This window comes from Hylobates moloch, unplaced genomic scaffold, assembly GCF_009828535.3.
Source record: "Hylobates moloch isolate HMO894 unplaced genomic scaffold, HMol_V3 SCAFFOLD_5, whole genome shotgun sequence".
In the NCBI taxonomy this organism is placed as follows: domain Eukaryota; kingdom Metazoa; phylum Chordata; class Mammalia; order Primates; family Hylobatidae; genus Hylobates; species Hylobates moloch.
The window spans coordinates 52948807-52975920 of NW_026652280.1; the positions used below are offsets into that span (position 1 = coordinate 52948807).

Below are 27114 nucleotides of genomic sequence, written 5' to 3' on the forward strand. Positions count from 1 at the left end.
TTGTCTTCCTCCTCCCTCCTTGTCCTTCTCCTCCTGCTCCTTGTCTTCCTCCTCCTCCTCTTCATCTTCCTCCTCCTCCTTGTCTTCTTCCTCCTCCTTGTCTTCTTCCTCCTCCTCCTCACCTTCCTCCTCCTCATCTTCCTCCTCCTCCTCTTCCTCCTCCTCTTCCTCCTTCTCATATTCCTTCTCTTCCTCCTTGTCTTCCTCCTCCTCCTCCTCCTCCCTTATGAGAAGCTTCAGAAACAGAAATGTGCAGGGCCTCCCTGGCCAAGCTAAATTTTCTGGGCAGTCCAAGAGCAAGAGTGAAGCATGGAAGTGGTGCATTGTCCCAGGCTTGGTGTTAACCTGAGCCATGTGGTGGAACATCAGAGAAATGAAATGACTGACCTTGAAGCCCAGAGAGGGACGAGAGACTGGAGAGACCAGCATTCTCTGTGAGATTGAAAAATAAAGTTAATAGGTGTGAGGAAGAGGGAGGGAAGGGGAAAAATTAGCTTCACTGAGCATCAACTGTGTTGCCAGGTGCTTTCAGTCATATGCAGCCCACCTTACAATCCTGCAAAATACTCTGTCACAGACAAAGAATATAAGGCTCAGAAATATAATTTACCTTAGGTCACACAGCCAGCAAGTGGCAGAGCCAACATTTAAACCCAGATCTCTGCTTCTAAAACTTGCCCCCGTTTCCCCATTAGATTAGCTGCTTCCAGGGACATAAGAAAGGTAGTAAATGGAAGGTTACAGAGAAAAGGGGATTATAATGTTTAAGCTTTCAGAGCTGGAGCACTTCCCACTGAAGACAAAGTCAAGGATGTGGTCATGGGGGTGGGTTGCTGAACTGGATGGAAGTCAAGATCTTTGGAGTAGAGAAAGGCAAGAACATATAGGGCTCATGTTGGATGGGCCATCAGCAGTGACAGTGATGGTTTACTAGGCTGGGCTGAATAGAGGTGAGTATGCATGCAAGGTAGAAACCCCTGAACAGATGCTGGGGGGAGAACTAGAGATTGGCGGACATGGAATGATGGGCACAGAACCCACAGCTTGGTAATGGTAGCCACGGAACTATTATAAATGAACAATCCCAAGGCAACTGCAGAATTCCGAGTTTTTCCTCTTTTTCCTGATTTTCTCAGCAAAGCATATGTTGCCATTTCACTGTCATCTTCTTACACTTCACTGCAGAAGAACTAAATAATTTTAAAGATTATTTAAATTATTTTTCTGGTAAAGAAAAAAACTGTTTCTAACTTTTTGTATCATAAGGGATTTTTTTCAAGTATGGGTTTTAAGAATTAGACAATTCTACTCTTAAGAGATGGGAACTGAGACCTTAATTCTCATAATTTGTAGTGACGAAGCTCTGTATGAGCCATTATTACGCATGGTAAAGACTTTCATGAATATGCCCAGGTGTCAGAAGTTGTTACTAGACTAACAAAGTAACTAGTAGTTATAGTTACTTACACGGTAACTATACAGTGCATGATTTATGTTCTAATGTTAAAAATAGTATTGTATCATGTGTTCAATAGATTCTGGCTAGAATCTATCATTGTATCTCTTACAGGGACTAATTTTACACAAAAACTGATTTTTAAAAAATGGTTCCATGTCTAACAGTCCTGATGGCAAACTCCAAATCATGGCTGGTTTGTTTGACACACCAGGAGTACTAATTTATTTATTATATACACTAAGAGGAATATAAAGTTCAGTGGTTCGAATTAGATAATTTAGTGTCCCAAGATTTTTCATTTGATTGCCTTAGGCAGGACTTAAGGGCAACTAGAGAATTTGTACAGCTTACTCTGTGTATGTAGAGTATGGAGGTCTGCTGCTTCCACCCTCTCCTTTTGCACACCTTTTGAGCAGTTTAGTATGTATTGCAATTTCTGCAGGAAGGTGGCCATGGTGAAGGCCTTGGGGAAATCCCTGCACCTTGAATAGAATTTGGGATGTGGCTCTGTAGTAAGATGGACTTGCGGTTCAATCCCAGCTCAGGGCCTTTTAAAATTATTATTATTATTAGTTGGGAGACCTTGAGCAACATCCTTTATCGTGCATCTTCAGTAACCCTTCCTGAAAGGATGAAATTATCCTTAAAAGATGAGTAAAGGAGATTGAAAATAATTTAGTTATTTAAAGTATTTTCAGGCCCTGCATGGTGGCACATGCCTGTAATCCCAACGCTTTGGTAGGCCAAGGCAGGAGGACTGCTTGGAGCCAGGAGTTTGAGACCAGCCTGGACAACAAGCTGAGACCCTGTCTCTAGGGAAAAAATAATAATAATTAGCTGGTGTAGTGGTATGTACTTGTAGTTTCAGCTGCATGGTAGGCTGAGGCAGGAGGATGGCTTGAGGCCAGGAGTTCAAGCTATAATTGCACCACTGCACTCCAGCCTGAACAACAGAGCAAGACTGTGACTCAATTGAAAAAAAAAAATCAGTGATTTTCATATACATTATCTAATCTGAACCACTGATCTTCATATTCTCCTTAGTGTATATAATAAGTAATAAGCATTCCTGGTGTATCAAACAAAGCAGCCATGATTTGGGGTTTACCATCAGGACTATTAGGCATGGAAACCTTTAGAAAAAAATTATTAGTTTTTATTTAAAATTAGTCCCTGTAAGAGATACCATGTAGGACCTAGCCAGAATCTCTTGAACACAAGATAAAATGTGATACTTCATGTGTATAATTCATCCAGATTTCTGGAGTTAGAAATACCAAAAATGCATATAGGCAGTTTTCATCCATAATGGAACATAAACAATAGCCTAAATAAGTGAATATTTGCAGTTGCATCATGTAACCTTTTAACACTGCTCTGCAAATAGCTATTCATTTTTCAGCAGGTAAAACTGTACCAGACAAGCAGAAAAGAAGGCCTGGTTAAGTTTATATTTTCTAAGAGAAGACTTGCTAAAAGAAAACAACCAGACGTTTTAAGGTATTGCTTGATCAGCTACCTTTCTAAATAGATAGGGCAATATAAGTCACAATTAGCTTAGGATGCTTTGGGCCACTAATAATAAGAGACTCAGAAATGGTCTAATACATTTCTAATAAATGAGCAAAATGCATTCACAGCCGGGCACAGTGGCTCATGCCTGTAATCCCAGCACTTTGGGTAGCCAAGGCAGGCAGATCATTTGAGATCAGGAGTTTGAGACCAGCTTGGCCAACATGGTGAAACCCCATATCTACTAAAGTGAAAAAAAAAAAAAATGAGCCAGGTGTGGTGCCACGTGCCTGTAACCCCAGCTACTCAGGAAGCTGAGGCAGGAGAACTGCTTGAACCCAGGAGGCAGAGGTTGCAGTGAGCTGAGATCATGCCACTGCACTCTAGCCTGAGAGACACAGTGAGACTCTGTCTCAAAAATGAAATGAAATGAAATGAAATAAAATGAAATAAAATAAAAAATGCATTCGCTTATGAAGTACAGAGATAAGGCTGTTCCAGGATTCACTAATTTGGCAACTTAACGACAGAAGCATTGCCTCCTTTCAGTTCTGTCTTCTCAGATCGACTCCCCTTGTGCTCACAAGGTGGCTGCCAATAATCTGGGTATCACACGTAGTTATGACTTCATGAAGTCAGAGAAGATGCTGTTTCTTCCCATGCATCCCTTTATCAGCAGGCACATATAATAGTAGTCTCCCAGTAGACTTCCCTTTCTCTCTCACTGGCCAGAATTACCTTGTGTGCTCATTTCTGGCAGGAGATGGAATCACCATGCTGTGCTTATACCAGTCAAGGTTGACCCACTGGGGCTAGGGAGGGGTCTAACCTTCCTTGATGCACACAGCCACCAGATATCTGAATAAAAATGGGGTTCTGTTAGCAAGAAAGGAGAGTGGCCAACAGCTAGGCCATTGATAGTAATGACCGCAATAGCCAAGATACTTTGAAAGCATTGTTGTGATGTCTTTGATAACCCTTTTCAAGTTTATTTAAAGTCTGAAAGACTTTATATAACTGGCTTTACATTGAGAATATCAGAAAGCCTGGCTCCACCACTGAGACCTATGCCCCTTTGCTCCAGTTACTTAATTTCTTGAATTCTATTTCTATAAAATGTGGAAAGTCATAAAATCCCATGGAGGTTTCATAAGGATGAAACCAGACCATTCGTGGAAAGTGCTTAACTGAATGGCTTGCATATAATAAATGCTCAATTAATGTTGTTATTCATTCTTCATTCTTTCTAAATGTCCTCCTGTGGCCAATGGCTAACCCAAGGTCCAAGACTGAAAATCTGAGCCACAGGCCCGAGTCTCATCTCTCTGTTTCCCTCACATTCATGTTACCATCCTGTCCTCCCCTAGGTCTTATCCCACAGCCACAGGTCTAGACAGAGCCTTTAATTATGAGGTCACCTCATGCAGGTATCTCCCTTGATATCCTCCATTCCCCCACACATAGGCCTAGGAGAGGGATCCTTAGAGAGTATTTATCCCTGCTCTGCTGATTGTTTGCAGTAGATCAGTGGGTTTCCTCCGCTCTTCTTAGGAGCCTAGGGATTTGAGTTCATGCTTCAGTAAGCCAAGCCGCATGGACCTTTTCCCTACTTCATCCAAAGCAATACACTGCTCTATACTGTATATATTAGGGCTTTGTGTTCGATTCGTGTGAAAAAGGAGTTCTGCTTCTGGTAGAAAGTGTGAAAAGCAATGGATTGGATGATGTCTCCAGTGGGGTATCAGGAACCTTCCAAACCTCTCTTGGCTCTGCAAACTGTCTCCTATCTCATGCAAACTCCAAATGGCCTGAAGTCCCTCCCAGGTCGGCGCCTCCTTCTCGGTACTGTGCTTCTTTGACAGCCCAGCCTCCAAGAAATGCTTTCTGGGCCCCTGATGATGCATGTCGCACATATCAGCTACCTTGTTTCTAACGTCAACTGCTCCCTAGGCAATTGTCACCCTTCAAAGCTGTGCCCAACTCTTCATTGCTCTGCAGAATTGTCACTATTCCATACTTATTGATAACCCCCTGCATTCAAACTCTATTTTCCACGGAGTACAAATTATTTTCAGCTGATCTATATTCCAGAAGTTCTCACCGTGTGGTCCAGGGACCCCTGGGGTTCCTAAAAAACTATTTAGGGAGTCTGTGAGTCAAAACAGTTTTCAGAATGATACGAAGGCATTATTTGTCTCTTTGACTCTCATTCTCCCACAGTTGTACAGTGGAGTTTTCCAGAGGTCACATGACACGTAATAGGACAACAGGTTGAATGCAGAAGTGGATATGAGAATCCAGCTGTTGCCCCTTAAGACAGACATTACAGAGATTTGCAGAAATGTAAAACAATGCCACACTTTTCACTAAATCTTTTGTTTTAAAAAATATAGGTATTTTCATTACAGTATATTGTGTATCCTGACATGTAGTTTATTTTTTAATGAATTTTAAATATTATGTTTTCTCAGTTTTAATTTCTTAGATGATAAGTATTGACAGATATAACCCATGACAGCTTTTAGGGGGTCTTCAATAACTTCTACCAATATAAAGGCATCCTAAGACCAAAAAGTTTGAGAACTGCTGCTTTCTACTATGCTGTTTTAGTATTTCCCAGTACAGTGCTCTATATTCCACAGTAGAATCTAGAATGTTCCACACAAATGCTCTGTGATGGCTGCTAGAAAATGCTCCAAAGCTACTGGAAAATTTATTGTGTCAGAACTGTGCTAGTTTTGTTAGCTATTTCATATTTTTATAACACACTTTTATTGAAATATAGCCCAGAGATACCCTCAAAGACATTGAGGGTTCAGTTCCAGACCACTACAACAAAGCGAGTCATATGAATGCTTTGGTTTCCCAGTGAATTAAAAGTTATGCTTATATTATACTGTAGTTTATTAAGTGTGCTACAGCATGATGTCTAAAAAAAAGTACATTCCTTAATTAAAAATACTTTATTGCTAAAAAATGCTAATGTTCATCTGAGCCTTTAGCGAGTCGTAATTTTGCTGTGGAGGGTCTTGCCTCAACATTGATGGCTGCTGACTGATCAAGGTGGTGGTTGCTGAAGGTTGGAGTGACTGTGGTGATTTCTCTTTTTCTTTCTTTTTCTTTTCTTTTCATTTCCTTCTTTCTTTTTTCCTTTCTTCCCTTTTCTTCCTTCCTTCCCTCCCTCTCTCCCTCCCTCCCTTCCTTCCTCCCTTCCTTCTCTTTCTCTCCCTCTTGCTCTCTCTCATTCTCCGTCTCTCTCCCTCTTTCTTTCTCCCTCCCCTCCCCTCCCCTCCCCTCCCCTTCCCTTCCCTCTTTCTTTTCTTTCTACAGAGTCTGACACTGTTGTCCAGGCTGGCACCATCATAGCCTATGGTAACCTGGAGCTCACGGGTTCAAGCCGGCCTTGGCTTCCCAAAGTACTGGGATTACAGGTGCACAGCACCACACCTGGCCACAATTTCTTAAATTGAGACAAGTATGAATTTTGCCACATGGATTGACTCTTCCTTTTATGATAGGTTTCCCTGTAGCATGCAAGGCTGTTTGGTGGCATTTTACCCACAGTAGGACTTCTTTCAAAACTGGTGTCAGTTCTGTCATACGCTGCTGCTCTATCACTAAGTTTATGTCATATTCTAAAACCTTTGTTATCATTTCAGCAATGATCACAGCATCTTTCCTAGGAGTAGATTTCATCTCAAGAAACCACTTTATTTGCTCATTTATAAGAAACAACTCCACATCTGTTAAAGTTTTCTCATGAGCTTGCAGGAATTCAGTCACATCTTCAGGCTCCACTTCTAATTCTAGTTATCTTGCTATTTCCACTACATCTGCAATTACTTCCTCCACTGATGTCTTGATGTCTTGAGCCCCTGAAAGTCATTTATGAGGGTCAGAATCACCTTCCTCCAAACTCCTATTAATGTTGATAATTTTTACCTCCTCTCATGAATCATAAATGTTCTTAATGGCATCTAAATGGTGAATCTTTTCCAGAATATTTTCAGTTTACTTTGCCCAGATCCATCAGAGGAATCACATAATCTATGGCTGTTACCACGTTAGGAAATGGATTTCTTAAATAATAAGACTCAAAAGTCAAAATTACTACTTGATTTATGGGCTACAGAATGGATGTTATGTTAGCAGACATGAAAACAACATTAATCTCTCATTTGTATATCTCCATCAGCACTCCTGGGTGACTAGGTGTATTGTCAATGAGCAGTAATATTTTGAAAGGAATCTTCTTTTCTGAGTAGTAGGTCTCAACAGGGAGCTTAAAATATTCAGTAAACCATGCTGTAAGTAGATGTGCTTTTATCCAGGCTTCGTTTTTCATTGACAGAGCACAGGCAGAGTAGATTTAGCATAATTCTTAAGGGTCCTACAATTTTCAGAGTTATAAATGAGCACTGGCTTCCACTTAAAGTCACCAGCTGCCTTAGCCCCTAACAAGAGAGTCAGCCTGTCCCTTGAAGCCAGGCAGTGCTACTTCTCTCTAGCTATGAAAGTCCTGGATGGTATCTGCTTCTAATAGAAAGCTGTTTTATCTGCATTGAAAATCTGTTTAGTGTAACCACCTTTACTGAAGAAATAGATCTTAGTTAGATCTTCTGGATAACTTGCTGCAGCTTCTCTATCAGCACTTGCTCCTTAACCTTGCACTTTTATGTTATGGAGATGGTTTCTTTCCTTAAACCTCATGAACCAACAACCTCTGCTGGCTTCAAACTTTTCTACTACAGCTACCTCACCCCTCTCAGCCTTCATAGAATTGAAGAGAATTAGGGCCCTGCTTTGGATTAAGCTTTGGCTTAAGGGAATGTTGTGGCTGGTTTGATTTTCCATCCAGACCACACAAACTTTCTCCATATCAGCAAGAAGGCTGTTTTGCTTTCTTGTTATTTGTGTGTTCACTGGAGTAGCACTTTTAATTTTCTTCAACATCTTTTCCTTTGCATTCACAACTTAGAAAACTTGTGCAAAAGGCTTAGCTTTCCACCTAGTTCGACCATCAACATGCCTTCCTCACTAAGCTTCATCATTTCTAGTTTTTTATTTAGACATGCGACTCTTCCTTTTACTTGAACACTTAGAGACCATTGTAGGGTTATTAGTTGGCCTAATTTCAGTATTGTTTGTTTCAGGGAATAGGAGCCCTGAGGAGAGGGAGGGAGACTGAGGAACAGCTGGTCGGTGGAGCAGTCAGAACACATGCAACGCTTATTGATTAAGTTCACTGTCTTATATGGGTGCAGTTCATGGCACCTCAAAACAATTGCAATAGTAATATCAAGTCATTGATCACAGATCACCATTACAGATATTATAATAATAAAAAGTTTGAAGAACTATGAGAATTACCAAAACACGACACGAAGATACAAAGTGAGCACATGCTGTGGGGAAAATGGCGCTGATTGATTTGCTAGATGTAGTGTTGCCACAGACCTTTAATTTGTAAAAAATGCGGTATCTTTGAATTGCTATAAAGCGAAATACAATAAAATAATTGAATTGTATTGAAGAGACTGCTTGTTTTGTTTTGTTTTTTAAGAGACAGCATCTTCCTCTGTGGCCCAGGCTGGAGTGCAGAGGCCCAATCCTAGCTCACTGCAGCCTTGAACTCCTGGGTTCAAGCCTGCCAAGTAGCTAGGACAATAGGAATGCACCACCATGCCCAGCTAATCTGCTTTGTTTTGTTTTGTTTTAATAGAGACAAAGTCTCACTATGTTGCCCAAGCATACCTGTACTTTTTAAGTTCGACTATAGTTAATCATATTTGGGAGATTTAAAAATTACTACCAGGGAAAATCTGTCCAAAGGGTGCTTATTGTTCTCATTTTGCCAATTTTGTCTTTTTTTAAATTAGATGTGTCACACAGTGTAATTCAATAAAATATGATACTTTGAATAATAATTGCAAAATATACAATTAGTTCTCTGACTTGGACCATTAAACTGAATGAATCCCATTTTTGCCTTCTTGGTATTGTACCTGGTCTTTTCCTAGTTAGATAATTCTTTATTAGTGTGCACACCATTTACCAGACTCTGTGAAAGTTAAAACTAAAAGAAAACTAGAGATCACTGAGTTGAAACCTCTCATTAAAAAATGAACAGAGGCCCCTGCATGTTAATTAACTTGTTTAAAGTCACTCATTAAATAGTTGAACAAAAACTTCTGACTCTAGAATGTATTGCAATGCTTTAGTCAAACACTGAATTCTTTGTACAGGTAGAGAATTCCATTTGGATGGTAACTTTAGGCCTTAAGTATATTACCAATATGGATAGATAATGATCTTACCATAATTGAAAATGTGTTTGTTAAAAGGCATTAGTTGCCAAAAGTATGCCGGTGGCCAAAATGTACAAGGAATGTACCTTCCCAACAGATGGAGGTCCTGGCTACACAGGTGGGGCAGTTAGGGGTCCAGTTAAGTTCACTTTTCTCTTTGGCTCCCAAAAGCAACCTCCAGCCTGGTATCGGGGGGCAGCATCAGGCCTGGAATGCTCATGAGGCATCACCCAAAGTCAGAAGCAGGAAACACCTAGAAAGAGGGCTCCTTGCAATCTAGACCTGCCTGCCACCCCCACAGTCCCTCAGTTCACTCCCACACTCCAGCAGGACTACGTGCTCCTCCTACAGGGAGCTGCTGTCTCTCTGCCCCCCAGTCTCATACATGCCGTTATCCATGCCTGCAACACCTTCCTCTCGTATCCCTTTTTCTCCTGATCCGGTTAACTCCTGCCAATTTTCAGCACTCAGTTTATACTTCACCTACTCTAGGAACCCTTTCTTGCCTCAGCCTCCATCATCATGCCCTACACAGCCAGTACGGCCAGGAGCCCCCTCCTAGGTACTCACAAAACACCCCGTGAATACCTGTCTCAGCACTTCTCATCTTCCTCTTGCACTAAAATGAAAGCCCCTTAAAGGCAGGGACTGTGTCTCATTTGTCATGATACCTCCTGGACTCAGCTCAATGCCTGACACATAGTAATCTCCTCATAAATAGTTGTTGAATGAATGACTGAAAGAGCTAATGAATAGGAAACCCCCTAACTTAGCACTAACAAAAATGTAATGCAAATTACATACGTAGTTTTAAATTTTCTAGTGATCACATAAAAAAGGTTAAAAGAAACAGATGAAATTAATTTTATTAATATATTTTGTTTAACCCAATACATCACAAAATTATTTTCAACATGTAGTCAATATAAAACATTGTTAGTGAGATATTTTACCTTTTATTCCCCCAATCTTCAAAATCCAGTCTGTATTTTATACTTGCAGCACATCTCAATTTGTCTTGCCACATTGCATGGCCAGTGGCTACTCTATTGGATAACACAAGTGGATCCACACCAAGAAATATCTGTTCCGGGTATTGCCAGCACACTTGATGAGCCCTCAAAGCCCTCACTCCAATCCCAATATTGCCTCAGAACCCTGGTCTTTCCTATAAGAAATAACTTCAAATACACAAAATCTTCTGGGCTGGCACCAAACCCAGCTGGATTCTGGAAAATACAAAGACAGGCCACTATATAGGATTTATTTCTTGATCTGTGGACTGATGTTAACTTGAGGATGCAAAACAACAGACCCAATTCGAAATCAAGAAATGCCTGGCATTCATTTACAGGGAAGCTGGGTAGCTGTCCTGTGCTTAAGAAAACAGCTACCATTACTGAGAGTGTCATAGTCTTCCTCCAGCGTCCTTAGGAGCCACTTTTGTATTTTGATAGATGGAGAAAGAAGTCGGACAACTTTTCTTAAACAGAAAGGATATTTTTAAATTTCCTAAAACCCCTGTTAATATATGTAATCAAAACGATAGCTGAAATAACTCATTAGTGACCTCATTGTATTTTTGTTGTGCTAAAGATTTAGGCGATAGCAGCATCAGATGAAATAAACTTTTATCCACTTTAATGGAACTTACGTATGGCCAAGTGCTTTTGAATTCCTGTAAGGTGAAACAGAGTACATCAGAGAGTACCACTTGCATAGAATAATGTCACATATGAAGCCAGATTACATTTGTTAGATGATTTGGTAGTTTTAATAGCTGTCATAATAAGTCCTATTACCCACATCTCTGAATGAAAGCTCATGCTCACTTTTGCTCTTTCTTTTTCTTTTTTTTTTTTTTTTTGTTTGAGATGAAGTCTTGCTCTGTCACCCAGATTAGAGTGCAATTGCGCGATCTCAGCTCACTGCAAACTTCGCCTCCTGGGTTCAAGTGACTCTCCTGCCTCAGCCTCCTGAGTAGCTGAGATTACAGGTGCCCGCCACCACATCCAGCTAACTTTTGTATTTTTAGTAGAGACAGGGTTTCACCATGTTGTCCAGGCTGGTCTTGAACTCCTGACCTCAGGTGATCCACCTGCTTTGGCCTCCCAAAGTGCTGGAATTACAGATGTGAGCCACTGCACCTGGCCTACTTTTGCTCTCTTTTATCTCCATCATATTTTTTAAAAATTACCATCTCTCTACTATTAAACATTGCAGAAATATGTAACTTAAAAGTGAAAATTCCCTGTAATGTTTTTTGTTTATATTCTTTCAGATTTTTCTATGTATACTCATTTTTTCTTTAAATTGGATTCATATGTTCATATTTCAGTATTAATTTTATTTGTAAAAGTTACCCTTCTCAAAGGCAACCACTACTACCAGTTACTTCTGTATTTTTTCTGAAGATAGTCTATGGAAAGAACTCCATATAAATCTTTTTTTAAAAAAAAACCAAATGGTATTATTCTATACATGCTCATTCTACTTTTTCATACTTAACATATGTTGGAGATCCTTCCACATCTATATATGAAAAGCTGCCTCTTTTCTAGAGGTGCATGGTATCTTGCAGGCTGCACATTAATTTATTTCACCTATTGATGGATATTTATTTTCCATATTTTGGGATTGTAAGCAATCTCTCAATAAATAACCATGCAATTGTGTCATTTCGAACATGAATATTTCTATAGGATAACTTTCTGAAATTAGAATCATTAGATCAAAGGGTACATGCACTTTAAATTTTGGTTACATATTGTCAAACCGTACTCCCTAAAAAGTTCTGCCAATTTACAATTCCACTAGTACAATGTGTTCTCATTAGCTGAGAGGTGGAAAAACAGTAACTCATTTAGTTTAATTTGCTTTTCTCTTATGAGTGAACTTGGTCACGTTTAAATAGGTTTAAGGAGCCATTTGCAGTTACTTTCTATAAATTGCCTGTTATTATTTGCTGACTTTTTTTTTTTTTTTTTTTTTTAGACGGGGTCTCACTCTGTCACCCAGGTTGGAGTGCAGTGGCACGGTCTTGGCTCACCTGTAACCTCCACCTCCCAGGCTCAAGTGATCCTCCCACCTCAGCCTCAGAGAAGCTGAGACCACAGGCACGCACCAACATGCCCTGCTAATTTTTTTTTTTTTTTTTTTTTTTTTTTGGTAGAGACAGGGTTTCATCATGTTACCCAGGCTGGTCTCAAATTCTTGAGCTCACGCGACCTACCCACCTCAGCCTTCCAAAGTGCTGGGATTACAGGCACGAGGCAGCATGCCCAGCCCTATTTGCATAGTTTCCTATTGGGTTGTTGATCTTATTGATTTGTAGGAGTTCATTAAGTAATAGGCCCTTGGTGATTTCTTGAAGTTTATCATAGCTAAGTTTACTTATGATGGTTTTGGCCATGTAAAAAATATATATTTTTATCTTTTAAATTTTTATGAAACCAAATTTCATATATATGTTATATAGCTATATTTTATATAGCTCTCTAGGTGTTGTTATATTCATTCATTCATTCAACAAATATGTATGTATTTATTTATCTAGAGATGAGGCCTTGCTGGCCTTGAACTCCTGCACCCAAGAAATCCTCCTGCCTCAGCTTCCCCAGTAGCTGGGACTACAGGTATGTACCACTGTGCCCAGCTCAACAAATATTTATTGAGAGTATACCAGGGGACACAAGATTCTAGGTACTGGGGATATAACAGTGAACAAAGGCCAGGCATGGTGGTTCATGCCTGTAATCCTAGCACTTTGGGAGGCTGAGGCGGGAGGATCTCTTGAGTCCAGAAGTTTGAGATCAGCCTGGGCAACATAGTGCCATCTCATCTATCTAAAAGATTTAAAAATTAGCCAGGCATGATGGTGTGTGCCTATAGTCCCAGCTTCCCAGTAATACTATGGAGGCTGAGGTGGGAGGATTGCTTGAGCCTGGAAGGTTGAGGCTATAGTGAGCCGTGATCATACCACTGCACTATAGCCTGGGAAACAGAGTGAGACCCCATCTCTAAAAACAAAAACATGTACAAAACGGACACAGGGCTGCACTTATGGAACTGATATCCTAGTGAAATATTTAGAGAAGTCAGATGTATTACACTCAAATTGTTTTTGTTTTACTTAACATATCATAGACATCACCCATATGGAAATATAATTCTTTTTCATATTTGTATAGTATTCTTTTTCCAACACATACCAAAATGTTATAACCAGTTCCTTGCTGAATACAAGCCATACTATTAGCCAGGGCCAACAGACTTTGTCTTATGGGACGAAATCGTAAATAGTTTAGGCTGTGTAGGCCATACAATCTCATCACCACTACTAACTCTGCTATTTCAGCACAAACGCAGCCAAGACAACATGTTCAAAATGAGCATGGCTGTGTTCCAGTAGAACTTTATGTATGAACACTAAAATTTGAATTTTATAAAATTTTCTTGTCACAAAGTATTCTATTGATTTATCTGTTTATTTATGCATTTTTGGCCACCCATTAAAAACTGTAAAATACAATACATCCTTAGCCCATGGGCACTACAAAAACAGATAGTGGGCTGGATTAGCTGCAGGCCATGGTACGCTGACCCCAGCTCTAAGCCATTTTGCCACATTCCCTCCCCAGTGTCCTCTGGTATGTGAGTTTCTGTGGCTTCTTTTAGAATCATATTTAGAAACAATGGGAACTTCATTGTCAAGGCCGACAGAGGTGATAACAATAGTAATAATAAATCACATCCTTGGGCTCCACACCAAGGCAGGCTGAGAGTGTGCTCTCAGCTGCTGCTTGCCTAGCTACGTTGGTGAACTGGTGTGTGCCTGTCCTTATCAAAATTTAGATCTGACTGAATGATAAAGGTGCTAGGTTCACCAGGGAACCACACTGAGCTCCTATATCACCCTGGGTTTCCTAAGTTCCCTTACTAGATGCAAACCGCGCCCACTGCACAGCACCTTCCACCTATTACTCAGGATCCCCTGACCCTACTGTCCTTGTTGTCACTGCACTCAGGACACCTGACATCATATTATGCATTCGCGTGATTCTTGTTTGTCTCCCCGGCCAGAAGCAAGCAGGAACTTTGCCTTATTCACTGCCTAGACCAAGAGCCTGGAATGGGGCTTGGCACAGGGTGGGTGCTCAACAGATGTTTGTCGACTCAATGAATCACCTCTCTAAGTCACCCACTTGGCTTTGGGCAGGTGGAACCTGAACTCTCAGAAACATGGAAAGCCTTACTAAAAATGGAACTTACCTGCTTCTGAGAGAATCCCCAAGGACTAGGTTACCATTGGCCAACTTCTCCACACAGCTAAGTAGATAGAGATGAGGCAAAACTGGGGGTAGCTCTCAGTTTCATCATCCTATACTTCCTTTGTGACTCAGGATAAACAGGGCTCCTTCCAACGTGTGGGAGGCCTACGCACCAAGAGAGGGTGCCCAGCTGAAGAAATGGCTTCAGTTTTCCCCTGCCAGCTGGAGTCAAAAACAAGCTTTTTAAGTGCCACTTATTGTTCCCAGGCTGTGGCTTGGCCATTTATGGACTATTTCATCATTATTAAATATTTCTGCATGCTAACAAGAAATAAAAATATGAAAATTTGATGATGGGAAATAACTTCTGGGTTTTGCATGTAATTTATGGAAAATCTGACTTTTTCCACAAACGATTTCTATGTTACCCTTATATTTTAAGAGAACAGAGCTAAATTATAAGAAGGAAATTAAGCCTCTTAGGGGAAGCAGTACAGAAAACCCTAACTTTATCTAAATCAGGTGGAACTCACCAGATGACAATTATTGAAAAAATCTACAACTTTTGTTTTCTCTGTGGTCACCTGTGAAATTGTTATTTAATTTAATTAGTTCCTAAGATCATGCATAAAATAAAGCAATTAACCAATCACCAAATATGTTTTGATTGCCAAGTGTGTCCAACACTAATTGGACACTAACTGGACATTCAAAACTTTGGATGCTTTGTGTGTGTGTGTGAGGGTGAGAAAAAGCTCACACTGTATAAAATTAACTTATTTTCTACTGGAGGTATTAAAAAGATCCAATAAATATGTTTAGAGCACTGACTGTGTGCCCAGCTAGGTGCTGGAGGTATAGTGGAGTGAGACAAATAAGGAGTTTGCAGTCTGTACATTTCCTACTTGTTAAGTCTTCATCTTGTATACGCATCCAGTATTTGGCGGACTGAAAAAAAAAAAAAAAAAAAAAACAGGTAAAAACACATCCTGTAGGAACTATATGGGATACATAAAATAAGCCTGGCTTTGTTGAGAAGCCTTCCTATTTCCTATGCAATTGGCATGTGGTAATTATGTTTGCTTTCTAATTCCTAATGAGCACTTCTTAAGTAATTGGTACCCTGTTCATGCTTCCCAGTACTAAGAATTACACTGGATAACCTCCACAGAAGTGTGGATGTGTAATTTGATCAACTGGAAGAGGTAAGGCATCCACTGTAATTGAAATCAGTTTCCCTGGTGCATTTAATATTGGCATACAGGAAAGGAAGAGAAGTCATATGTAATTATGATTAAAAGGGAGTTTCTCAGGCATGTCAAGGGCTCCTTCATACAGTCACCTAGGGAAGAAATGTGTAAAACCATACTATTCCCATGGGTTAGAGCCCAGAGTCTGCAGTGGAGAATCCACAGGTATGGCCAAGGTTGGTTCAGTTGAGTTCAGCAAAACTAATGGAACACCAACTACATGGCATGTACTTTGCTAGGTACAATTTTATTTAAAAAATGATTAAGATGCAACCCTGGAAGTTCTTTATAATTCTTCAAGCAGCTTACTCTCCACTTGGGAATATAAATAGGAGCAAATACTAATAGTTTGTGATACAGACAATTTCAAATCCTTGATAGAGTTTTAATTTTAGTGTAAATATATTTTCATTAAAGGCAGTTCAGTTCTTTTATAAACAAGAATATACTACCAACATTTGTAAAAGTGATTTACAGAAGAGCAAAAATATTTATAGAAGGACATTGATATTACTGCTTACTAAGATAAAACGTGGAATTAGCCGGGTGTGATGGCGCATGCCTGTGGTCTCAGCTACTCAAGAGACTGAGGCAGGAGGATCGCTTGAACCCAGGAAGCTGAGGTTGCAGTGAGCCGAGATCAGACCACTGCACTCCATCCTGGGCAACAGAGCAAGACTCTGTCACAGCACAGAGTCAAAAAAAAGAAAGAAAAGAATAAAGAAAAAAGAAAAGAAAAGCAAGGTGAAGATGGGGCAAATAGAAAAATACTACAGTGAGTTACAGTGATGGCCCAGAAATAATCATCTTCATTGACTTCTTCCTAAATCCTAAATTCTTTCCAACACAATTCAGATCACAGACACCATTGTATTTATGGGTGATCAGAATTAAGAAATGCTCAGCCACGCATGCTGGTTCACGCTTGTAATTCCAGCACTTTGGGAGGCTCAGGCAGGAGGATCACTTGACGTCTGGTGTTCAAGACCAGTTTGGACGACATAGCAAAACCTCATCTCTACCAAAAAAAAAAAAAAAAATCTAAAAAATAATTAGCCAGGCATGGTGTTGGACTCCCATAGTCCTAGCTATTCAGCAGGCTGAGGAGGGAGGATCCTTGAGCTCAGGAGTTCAAAGTTACAGTGAGCTATGATGGAGCCACTGCATTTCAGCCTGGATGACAGAGCAAAAACTTGTCTAAAAAGTCTAAAAAAAAAAAAAGAAATGCTCATGAATTTATCTGAAAGAAATAATCACATTGAAAAGAAAAGGAGAGCCCTGTTCAGGATGTCACAATAAGCCCTGCATTTTGCTCTACTACCTCCCTAAGCCCCATCAAAATGATAACAAAGATACCCTGAAAAGAATTGATTGATAACAACATTAACAAGGGAGGTGTCATTAGCAGATAAGAAATTTCAAAAAATTTCTAGAAGCCAAAAGCAGAGACATTGGACAGAATAAATGGAAACTACTAAAGCCTAGATGTAAATATCATAAACCTTGACAGTGATGGATGGTGAAGCTGAGAGAAGTTTGAAGAAATGGAGGGAGAGTGTAGGTGTTCTAACATCCACAAAGCACACAGCAGGGTACCAGTATTTTCTGGGTAAGGTTGATGGGGCAAGATGGAATTTTAGTATTTTATATAAGGTTATTAATGTAACCACTAAAATAACTAAACATAAACCACTAAATTCTTCAACTTATCAAGGAGTTGATAGATACTATCTAATATTGAGAAAGCAAGAAACGATTCATAGTTGCAGGGATAACCACCAAAAGTACTAAAACTAGGCATGGTTACAAAGTGTTTACCTCTGCAATATGGAATAAACAGTGGTAATGGACAAAGGCAGTTTCACTCTTCATTTTATACCTTCTGCACTGTTCAATTTTTTTTAAAACAAGTGCATTGAACATTTTAATAAATACATAGATGAATACCTGATTAATAAATATTCTGAGCCTATATATACAAAATAATAAGATGTGTTATATATTAAGTAGAAATGTCAAGACAGAACAAATCCTAAAATATAACCTTGTTTTAAAAAAAATTTTTGTTGGTATATTTAAATATGTGTTTATAAATGTGAAGAAAGGCTTTAACAGTGCTTTCCTCTGGGCGAAGGGGGTGGGATTGATGAGGAGCGATGAAAACATATTCATTTTTTCCCCTCTGTATGTACTTCTGAATCGTTTGAAATGGCTACTAGGAGCATGTATAACTCTTGAAAGCTTAAAAGCAACTTGCAAGGATTAATAAATTAAGGGAAGGCAAGAGACTGGCAAAAATACATTAAAATGTACTTTTATACATTTTATTTGATAGGAATTCAGTATATGTGTGTTAAATGGATGAATGGAAACAGGTTTGAGCACCCAAATCTCAGCAAGGGAGTAGAATATGGATAATGGATCCATTCATCCATTTAACAAATATATACTGAATTCCTACCATGTGCTATGCATTGTACTAATCACAGAAGAAACAGCGATAGACAATACAATTTTTGTCTTCAAAGAATTCTCAGTCAAATGGTACAACAAACAATAACACACAATTACGCGACACGGTGAAAAGTGCTGTGACAGATGTATGCATAAGAACCTGGGGAGAGCTATAAAGGGACATCTACTCCTACTGAAGCGGATGGAGGAGTGTTAGCAAAGCTTCCTGGAGGCGATGCTATCCACAAGGAGTATAGACACAGGAGTGCCAAGGCATGTATGAGGTGTATCCTTCTGTGAATATATGTATTTACTTACACGTTCGTGTGTCTGGAATGTGTAAGCATTTATATGAAGTAAAAAAGCAGGCAAGCCATGCTAATAGCAAAGTAACACCGAATATCGTCGTGGCTGACACTTAAAGCCTCATCCTTGGCTCTGTTTCAGAAGCTCCAATAATCAAAAGATCAGTGCTTTCAATGAGGCTTTAAGGAGGGCAAGATGAGGAAGGGACGATAGCATGCTAAAGTTTCTGAGTGATCCAAATTCCCTGAGAAGTTTGGGAGAGCATAATGAAGTATGAAGAGCACAACCTAAATGATGTACAAATATTTGAATAATAGTTCAGAGCCTTCCTTTGAAGATACCAAAGCACTTGAGCAAATAAAGGCTTTCCCTTTCTAGCTGGCAAGCTAGAGACTAAGCCATTTCCCCAGGTCACAAAGACCGTGAGTTGCAGAAACAGACCCCCCCATTCCTGATCTGGCTGTCTTTGTTCTGGTGTCTGGATAATGCCCCTCCCTCCAGCCCTGGAGAGACAGAGAGAGGAAAGTTAGAAACGGCCCTGTCCAGGGGGTCGCAGTCTCTGGCGTGAACTAGCTTTGTTTCCCGAACCCTGCCCGCACGCACACCACGTTCGTGGGAGACGCTGCATGTGGTTTCCCAGGAACGCAGGCTTTGGCGCGGCGCTCTGCATTTTCAAGTCTGCACGCGTATCCGAGTTGCCACGACTTGGCGATGCTTTGCTGGCAGGTTAGTTTATGCCCTGCAGTACTTTCGGTTGGTTTTTATGGTCTTTTAAAGCCACCGTGAAAGTCAATGGGTCTGGAATTCAAACTTCTGAAATATTCTACTCCATTGCTGAGATTCGGGTGTTCAAACCTGTTTCTTTCTGCAACAGGAGTCTCAGCATTTAAGACAAGATGGATGTGATAAGACAATGGCAGAGGAAATTGTGGGTTTATGTCTCCAGGTGGGCTAATTTCCAAGTTACACTGGAGAAAATTGCTCAGGATAATTTCACAGATTTCCTCCATGGTTCGTGGTAGCAGGATTGTTGCACCTGCAAAATTTAATTACACGTTTATTTTTTTTTTCCACAGCAAAGATATCACTATAATTGAGGGTTGCTTGTCCTAGCCAAACTTGTTTCTCGTAGGGCCCAGGAGAAACAGTTTTATCCTGGGAATGAATAAATGATGATGTGAAGCTATCTAACATAATTACTCTGCAGATTCCAGGTTCTTCATTTTATCTATCATAAAATCACTGGAAGAAGAACCTGTGCAAAAGTTCTGATCTTCGCCACAACTCACATTTCTCTTTATCAATTGTGAGATGATAACATACTTGAAAGTGAAATATAGTACATTAAAATGCTGTCTATCTGGAGGGATTGAAGCTAGTGTGTTTTGATTAATTAATATTCATAGTTATTATAAATATCTTCCATAGACAAATTCAGTTCAACAGATATGTATTGAGTGCCTTCCATGCTCAAAGCTACCTGGGAGGCACTCAAAGGCCCGCCCTCAAAGCCCTTGTGCTCTTGAGAATTACTTTTTGTGTGTTTGAAAAGACCATGGTAGAAGTCTGTTAACTGGGAACCGTTTTTAGTTTAAGTTAATCCTTCTCAAATGGCTGGAGGATACTGTGCTACCTAAGGGCATCACGAGTCTCATGGCAACGTTCACAGAGGGCTAATATTTAGAACAAATATCTGACATCAGCTCATTTATTTGTCAGCTTTTATAAAAGAAGCCGTGTGTTTATAAAAGAGGAGAATGTGTTTATGTAAGATCCTCTATTATTTGGTTTTCAGCTAATTAGGCAGCACTGTTAAAAAGCCATTTTATTTTTTATTAATTATAATCAATAAGAGACAATCAAACTATGAGCTCCAAGACAGAGAAAATCATAGTGGAAAGAGGGATCTGACTAGCACTAGTGAGAGGGTCCCTGGACCTGGGGCACAAAGTATGGCCAACACGTGTCAGTGGCTCTCAAGAAGGGGTTTGGTGGAAACTTCGGGGGTCTTTTGGTTGTCACAATGTCTTTGGGGCAATACTGGTATTTGGTGGGCAGGGACCAGGGATAGAAGATGTCCAGCAAATGCAAGGACCAGTCTTGAAACACAAAAACTTCTCACGACTTTCACATCCAACCCAGTCTGTAGGTGAAAAATCTGCTTAGAATTATCTATGAATTCAATTTGTTTTACATATTGAATTGAAAAACACGATGTATATTTTGCAAGATTTTAAAGACACTGAATTTTCCAAAAATGTAACTACCATATACATGTAGACAAAATTGTGCCTTGCTCTGGGCAGAACTTTCTGAGAGTTGGCCACCATTTGGCAAATCCCGTGCACAGCAGCATTGCTCTGGAAAGGCACTTATAGCCGACTGCATTTGTAGCACACACACACATTCATGGTGATTCCAGAGATAACCAGCTTCTCACCACCTTATCACGTCTTCTGGCATAGTTGTGCCCAAACATAAATATTTTATTGTTCGTATTAATTCAAAATAAACAACTTGCCCTTTTTGTCTCTTTTATAAGTAGGGCAGCATCATGATTTTTTTAATTGTGGTAAAATACATGTAATATTTACCATCTTAACAATTTTTAAGCGTATAGTTCAGTGGCATTAAGTACATTCACATTGTTGTACAATCATCACCATCATCCATCCACAGAATTTCCATCTTGCACAACAGAAACGCTGTATCCATTAAATAATAACTCCTCATTCTCCCCTCCCCCCAGCCTCTGGCATCCACCATTCTAATTTTGTTTCTATGAATTTGACTTCTCCAGGTACCTCACTATATAGTGATTTTTGAGGTTATAGGTGGAACTAGGTATATTATCTATGAATTACATTTCAGGATGGTAACGTGTTACGAAATATTTGTTATAAAAAGGGGTTATTGCCACTGCACTCCAGCTTAGGTGACAAAGCAAGACTCTGTCCCAAAAAAAAAAAAAAGAGGGGGTTATCGAGTCTGTAGGATTACACTATAAATCAGACTATAAATACATGGTCTGTATCTTAGAAACTCAACTATTAACTTAGTTGTATACTTAATATAAAATCATTTCCTTCAAACCTGAGCCATTTTGAGGAGGACCTTTGTTTGCTTGAGTTTTTCCAGCATTTTTTCAACTCCTACGCTAGTTTGACCTGCAACTATCTTGAGATTTTATGTCCTCTCGTCTACAAACATGGGAGCTCCTCACCTAGCTCATGGTCTAATTTATTTAGTATCTCAGGGTTTACCACCATGGGGGGCAGTTCCTGAATAAATAATTGTTGGAATGTTTGGCAGCACAAGTGGCTCATTGGTGTAACCCTATAGTCTACTTTGCAGTTCCCGCATCAAAAGCAACAGAGTGCTTCATCCCATTGCCATAACCCCACACACTGATTCATTTAAATAGGATCATTATATTGTAGTCATTCTGATATTCACATCCCTTAGCTCTGCTGATAACTCTGGCCCTAATAAAATACCACCCAAAACCAATAAAAAGAACCTGGTATAATCGGACTCATGTACCATGCCTGTGACTTTTCACTTTCCTTGAATTACCTAATTTTCTTGCACAGAAAGAAATCTCATTTGTCATTCATAATGGTGCCAGCCAAGAATTTTTAAAACCAGCAGTGGCTCACGCCTGAATCCCAGCACTTTGGGAGGCCGAGGCAGGCGGATCATGAGGTCAGGAGTTCAAGACCAGCCTGACCAATATGGTGAAACCCTGTCTCTACTAAAAATACAAAAATTAGCTGGGTGTGGTGGTGCACGCCTGTAGTCCCAGGTACTCGGGAGGCTGAGGCAGGAGAATCACTTGAACCTGGGAGGCAGAGGTTGCAGTGAACCGAGATTGCACCACTGCACTCCAGCCTGGGCAACAGAGCGAGACTCCATCTCGAACAAAAAAAAAAACAACAACAAACAAAACAAAAAACCTTACCATTAGCATGAAGTTTAATTTTTTTTAATGAATACAGAATTAAGTATCATGTACTATCTCACATTCAAACAGAATAAATTCACTCAATGGGTTAATTTATTCTTCTTGACTTCTACACCAAACACTTCATACCATTGTCTAAAGAGGCAACATGGAACATTATACATGTAGACACCTTTTAGCAAAGCTTGCATTTGCTACCCCGTGACCTTTTTTTAATAATGGCTATTTGAAATGGGTTACACTATGAACACCAGTTACTATGCACAGTCACCATACCATATTTACGATCCAAGAATATCTATATACAGTTGGCTCTATGTATCTGTAAGTTCCGCATTCTTAGATTCAACCAACCTCACATTGAAAATATTCTAAAAAATAAATAAATAAAAAATAATACAACAATTAAAATAACACAAATAAAAACAATACCGTGCAACAACTATTTTCATAGCATTTATATTGTATTAGGTATTATAAGTAATTTTAGAGATGATTTAAAGTACACAGGAGGATGTGTGTAGGTGATATGCAAACACAATACCATTTTATATCAGTAACTTGAGCATCCTCAGATTTTGATATCCTGTTGGGTATCTGGAAACCAGTGCCCCTCAGATACTGAGGGACAACTGTATAACCAGATATGGGTATTTTTTAAATTTGCAATATGAAGTGTTCTTGATTATTTCTTCTCTGTTTGTTAAGGCTATGGCAGTTTTTCCAAAGCTTGGAGAATTGGAACTCAGTTGTTCATTTACTTACTTACCCATTCATTCATTCAATAACTTGTATTTACTGGCCTGCTATGTGCAAGGGACATTCTGTTAATGCAGAAATGAATGGATACTCGGTCTCCACCCTCTAATTAGTGAGAGAAAGACTTTTTTTCATATTCAATGGTTACTTAGAAATCTACTATTAAGCCTTTACATTCTGTAAAAGAAAAAGCTGAGGAATTTTAGATATAATGGCTATTTACCAGTAAAAATATTTTATAATTAGCAATAAAAATACAAATGGAGTATTTGGAAATGTCATCTGGCCAAAAATATTCTTAGAACCATGGAAGTGCCTGAAACAAACTCAGAGATTAATTGAGTTATACTCAGCATATGATTTAGACAACCTCACAGAGTAATAGAGCTATACATGACTGAGGCATTCTTAGAGAATAATGGAATTACAGTCAGAGTATAGACATCCCCGACTTATGATGGTTCAACACAATTCATCAACTTACAATGGGTTTATCAGGAGGTAACCCCATGGTAAACTGAGAAACATCTGTATACCTGTGCGTCCTCAGAAAGTAATAGAGGCCTGGTGTGGTGGCTCATGCCTGTAATCCCAGCACTTTGGGAGGCTTAGGTGGGAGGATATCTTGAGGCTGAGAGTTCTAGACCAGCCTGGGAAACATAGTGAAACCTCATCTCTACAAAAATAAAAAATAAATTAACCAGACGTGGTGGCACATGCCTGTAGTCCCAGCTAATTGGGAGGCTGAGGCAGGAATATTGCTTGAGCCCGGGAGGTCGAGGCTGCAGTGAGCTATGATCACACCACTGAATTCCAGCCTGGCAACAGCGCAAGACCTTGTCTCCAAAAAAGAAAGAAAGTAATTGAGAGTTACGATTATAGTAAAACTGGAACATCCTTAGATAGAATGGAGTTACACTCAGAGTATGGCTGCAACATCCTCGGACAAAATAGAGTTATACAATCTCCCAATGAGAAGCCTTTTTCCAAATTTCCTTGTTTCTGTCAACTGAAACATGATTTCCCCTGTCCTTAAGGTCTGAATTGCTGAAATCATATATATTTTTTTTTTTCAGATGGAGTCTCGCTCTGTCACCCAGGCTGCAGTGCAGTGGCGCGATTTCATCTCACTGCAACCTCCCCTTCCTGGGTTCAAGAGATTCTCTTGCCTCAGCCTCCCTAATAGCTGGGATTACAGGCATGTGCCACCATGCCCAGCTAATTTTGTCTTTTTAGTAGAGACAGGATTTCACCATGTTGGTCAGGCTGGTTTCGAACTCCTGACCTCAGGTGATCCACCCACTTTGGCCTCCCAAAGTGCTTGGATTACAGGCGTGAGCCACTGCACCCAGCCTATGTGACCTTTTAGTTAATTTACTGCTAATATCTAATTAATTCAGTTTCTCAGACAATATATTATTCCTAATTATTTAGGAGTGAATAGCTTTATAAGCTGTGTGTCTTTCTGTCTAAAACTAAATTCCAATAGATGATTTCAGATCCGAGCTAGGAGAGGGTTAAGATCAAGTTAGAGCAGGTATTTCATAACCCGAGGTGAGCTGGGAATTATCTGTTCTTTGTGAATAATCTGTACTCCTTCTTCCCCCTCAACAATTAATGTAACAGTTTAGTTGTCATTGTCATGAGAATCAAGGCAATGTGCACCCCGCACCCCCCACCCCCCACCTCCCTGATTTGTGTCCCAAATGCTTTGCAAGAAGAATCTGACAGCCTGAATAGAAGAGTGTTGTCGGGGGCGGGAGAAAGGCGAGAGAGGTAGGAAGTGTTTCTTTTCCATGACATTTGAGCTGTGAGTTGTCAGGAAGGAAGGGATCTGAGTGGGTTTTATCAGTTACTGAGAGAAGCTCTGCCCAAAGCACTAAGATTATTTCTCAGAGCCCCATGTAGTACTTCTGCAATTTTTAGGTGGCAGCTGTAGTGTAGTGAAGGAATACAGGATTTGGGATATAAGCACAGGGTTCAATTCCTGGCCCTGCATCTTAATACCTGGATTATTTGGGGGCAAGTTGTTTAAATGCTCTCGGCCTGTTTTCTTATCTGTCAAGTGTAGAATAATAATACTACTTCCTCATTTTTTTGTTGTGAAGTTTAGATGAGATAATACACATAAAAGTGCTTTGTAACCTCTAACACACCATACAAAGGTCATATGATTAACATATTATTTCAAGTGCTTTAGCTCAGTCCTTTTGTTAAAATGCTATTTATGCAATAGAGGTGGGATCAGTTAACAGACTAATTGCCTTTTGAAAATATTAAACAGTAATTCCTGTCCCTTTTAAATCAAATTGTTATGCCCAAACCAAAAAAAAAAAAGAAAATATTCTTTATTTTCCCAAAGAAAATATATTTGGAATCCAGCTTTGTATTTTCAACAGTATCAACAAGGGTCAATTTAGCACAAAAGATATCAGAGCAATTTGTTGAGCTTCCAGTGTTTTGCTTGCAATCTACAAAGCTGGGTATCAAAAGTATACCAGTAGCAGCAAATTAGTTACAAATTAACAGGAAGCAAACAGAGTGTTGGCCTTGATTAAGCTCTCCATGGATCATGTTAATTACTTTATTTTTTATTTGTACTATTCTACACTGTAACGGTTTTAGATGCAATGATTATATAAATGACGCTCTACACAACCTACCTCATTTTTTTTTTTTTTTTTATGTTGTAGGAAAAGAAATCATTAAAAAAGTATGAGCTGAGGCTGGGTGTGGTGGCTTACACCCATAATCCCAGCACCTTGGGAGGCCGAGGTGGGTGGATTGCTTGAGCCCAGGAGTTCAAGACAAGCCTGGGCAACATGGCGAAACCCCGTCTCTACTAAAAATATAAATATTAGCTGGGTGTGGTGGTGCGTGCCTGTAGTCCCAGGTACTCAAGAGGCTGAGATGGGGAGATCACCTGAGCCCAGGGAGGCCGAGGCTGCAGTGAGCTAGGAGTGCCACTTCACTCCAGCCTGGGTGACAGAGTAAGACCCTGTCTTGGAAAAAAATAAAAAATAAAAAATACAATAATTGTATGAGCTGATCCACTTATATTTGTTAACTACTCCACTCTTTCCCTCTTGATAATTCCACTTACATTACTTTTGCTGTGTGTGGGGTTTCATTTAACATCACCTTGTGGAATCTATTAATCATGCTTCATTAAGTAGAAGGAAATGGGTAGGAAACAAATTTTCCAATGGCCAGAGAAGAAAAAGATCTAAAATGTTGTGCTAACTTAAAATCCTACAAATGTTTACAAAAAATGAGGCCTTGATCATCTTGATTTTGCTTTCAAAACAATATTTTTCTGAAAAAATATAATTTCATTGTTGTTTTCCTCCTTCTGATGCAGTAAGAGAGGGGGCAGGTGGAGAAGGACAGCTGCTTTTTTATACAGATTAAAAGAAATCTCAATCTTTAAAGTTCCTATTTGCTGTAACAGTAGATGGTTTCAAAGAAGCACTTGGCCGAGCGCGGTGGCTCACGCCTGTAATCCCAGCACTTTGGGAGGCTGAGGCAGGCGGATCATGAAATTAGGAGTTAGAGACCAGCCTGGCCAACATGGTGAAACCCTCGTCTCTACTAAAAATACAAAAATTAGCTGAGTGTGGTGGTGCATGTCTGTAATCCCAACTACTCAGGTGGCTAAGGCAGGAGAATTGCTTGAATCCAGGAGGCGGAGGTTGCAGTGAGCCGAGATCATGCCACTGCACTCTAGCCTGGGCAACAGAGTAAGACGGAGTCTCAAAAAAAAAAAAAAAAAAAAATCAGATCTCTGCCTCTAGAACAATAGCATTTCCCTCTCATCCCCACACCATCCATA

The 27114-nt window shown here is 39.7% G+C and overlaps 1 protein-coding gene across 2 annotated transcripts in view; it reads left to right on the forward strand.

Annotated features, from left to right (window-relative positions):
• KCTD1 (potassium channel tetramerization domain containing 1) overlaps positions 1-27114 on the forward strand; it is a 203086-nt gene that overhangs the window by 63909 nt on the left and 112063 nt on the right. Inside the window, exon 1 of one of the 2 annotated variants that reach the window (XM_058438533.1) lies at positions 12896-12914. The exons of the other annotated variant lie outside the window; for it this stretch is intronic. The gene's annotated coding sequence lies outside the window, so the exon portion shown is untranslated. Of the gene's footprint in view, positions 1-12895; positions 12915-27114 lie in introns of those variants that run through there. 2 annotated transcript variants of the gene reach the window in all.